Genomic DNA, 2,473 nt, shown 5'->3' with positions numbered 1-2,473 from the left:
TATTACCGTTTCCTCCTCCATAAAATTTAGGGGACAATAAGAGAAAGAAAACAGCTGTGCCTACCTACTCCAGATCCTGGCACACAGTAAGTACTCCATACATGGTAGTCATTCGCTCAGTCAACCTATACTTATTTATTAAGGTTCTTTTCTGTGGACCCACAGACAGCTGACAGTCTAGGGAGAAGCAGTTAAGTACAACAATAGAGGCTGAGTGTTATGAAAGGGGAAGTAGAGGGTTCTAGTGGGTGCTCCAGGCAAGGGTCCCAGAGGAAAGGCTAGATACACTGATTAAAAGATGAGGCAGCAGGGGAAGATATTTCAAAAGCAGAACAGCTTATGCAAAGGCCCTGAAGCAAAAGAGGAGGTGATCATGAGCAAAGGCACTGAGACAGAAATGAGGCTAGGGAAATGTGAGTGCATACACAGTGTGCACCTCTCAATGAGCACTTTTAGACTGATTCTTTGTTGTATATGAGTATACACTTAATGTATGCATATTTGAATATGGCCAAAGACATGCACCTACACCTATGCATGTTTAAAATGTGTATGTTTGTTTGGACGTGTGCACATGTGCCTGGGTATTTATGCATGAACATGAGTGTATCTGTGTGTGTGTGTGTGTGCGCGCGCCTGTGTATGTGACCCATACTTGTGAATCCGAAAAAGGACTTGTACATTTGTGTTTGCACAAGCATCTGCACTGTTGATGTGTGTCTGTGTTATGCACTTGTGCTCACACACAATTTAACAAATGCTGACTCCCCACTCCCCACACCTTCTCTGGTGTCCGTGCTGTAAGAGCGGGCAGCTAGGTCCTGCATGCACTCTTACCTTTCATTGAGGCCAGATATTCCCACTGACAGGCTATGCCTGGAACCAGTACCCATAGGCCTGATGGAGCCCCTGACTGTCTTTTATTTGCTGCACTCCAGAGAAACAAGAAAATAAAAGCATGTCAAGATTTCCCTCCAGAAAGCTGAAATCCAGGCACCCATACCTCCCACCCCATTATCCTACCACAGTCAGAATCTGTGGAGACACTGGTTACATGGTGAGCAGGAATAGCTCAGCACTGAAAGTGGGAAACTGCTGTCCCAACCCCTACCAGTTTCTCTGCAGATGTGCTGTGTGACCCTGGACAAGATGCTTTGCCCTCCAAGCTGGTGAAAACGAAGATGATGCTCCCTTCATCTTAGGCTGAAATAGAACACCAACACAGATGTGGCGAGATGATGATCATCCTTCCAAATTTTCTATTAGACTGGGTTAGCTACATTTAAAAATGAGAACAAACCAAAAATAATCCTCAGAAAAGCTTCATGAAGTTCAAAAGCGCCATTGCTCATGTTGCCTCCAAAGGGGCAAGAATTTTGCCATTGCCACCCCTGTATTCCCCTCCTAAAACAGAACCTGGCATATAGTAGGTGTTCAATAAATACTGGTTGAATTGATAAATTTGTTCATTGAGCTATTTGCCCATTCATTCACTTATCATATAATCCCTGTGCCCTTGTTTTGTGCCAGGCGTTAACTGTCCCCCACCAAAAAAGAAGGGACCCTCTTGCTTAGGCTTCACTAATATCCCAGGTAAATGCATACCACTTTAAATTCACGGCTTCCCACCTCCATCGAGCCTCAAAACTGCCAGGAAATGCAACTGTTTCGCTGCTCTTTATGCTTCCCACAATGGCTGTTCAAATCGTCCTCTCTCTCTCTTCAGATCCTCCAACCTTTCCCTTCCTTCCCCTGCCCTTTCAATAGGTGACCTTCTTGGAGAAAACAAAAGCCATCAACTTTCAGCCACAAACCTACACTTTTACCTGTGCTTCCTCCAAACCTCATCTCCTTCCCTTTTACTGGAATGAATGCATCTCTCCTCCCATAAGAAGCCAGCCCTTCCCCTCTGGATCCACCCAGGAGAATTCACCCCATTGACTCACCTCTCTTTGTCCATATCTTCTACCTCAGAATTTCTCAAACTGTCCATTTTGAACCATTTTAGATTCACAAATTCAGTTCAGGGTACTGTGACCAGCAGTATTTAACAATAAAATAAGGCGGGGCATGATGGCTCATGTCTGTAATTCCAGCACTTTGGGAGCACGAGGCAGAAGGATCACTTGAGCCCAAGAGCTTGAGACCAGACTGGGCAACATAGCAAGATCCTATCTCTCCAAAAGAAATTTTAAAATTAGCCAGGGGTAGTGACATGCACCTGTAGTCCCAGCTACTTGGGAAACTGAGGCAAGAGGAACACTTGAGCCCAGGAGTTCGAGGCTGCAGTGAGCTATGATCATGCCACTGCACTCCAGCCTGGGCAACAGAGCAAGATCCTATCTCTTTAAAAAAACATTTTTTTTAAGTAAAATAGGAAAGAAAACATCAGAGCACATCACACACAGTAAAGATGAGTGTATGTCATAAAACTTTTGTTTCAGGTGTGTCAGTGTGTGTAAGTGTCTCAGGT

Source organism: Mandrillus leucophaeus, unplaced genomic scaffold (genome assembly GCF_000951045.1).
Source record: "Mandrillus leucophaeus isolate KB7577 unplaced genomic scaffold, Mleu.le_1.0 Scaffold626, whole genome shotgun sequence".
In the NCBI taxonomy this organism is placed as follows: domain Eukaryota; kingdom Metazoa; phylum Chordata; class Mammalia; order Primates; family Cercopithecidae; genus Mandrillus; species Mandrillus leucophaeus.
This window is presented reverse-complemented; position numbering follows the sequence as displayed.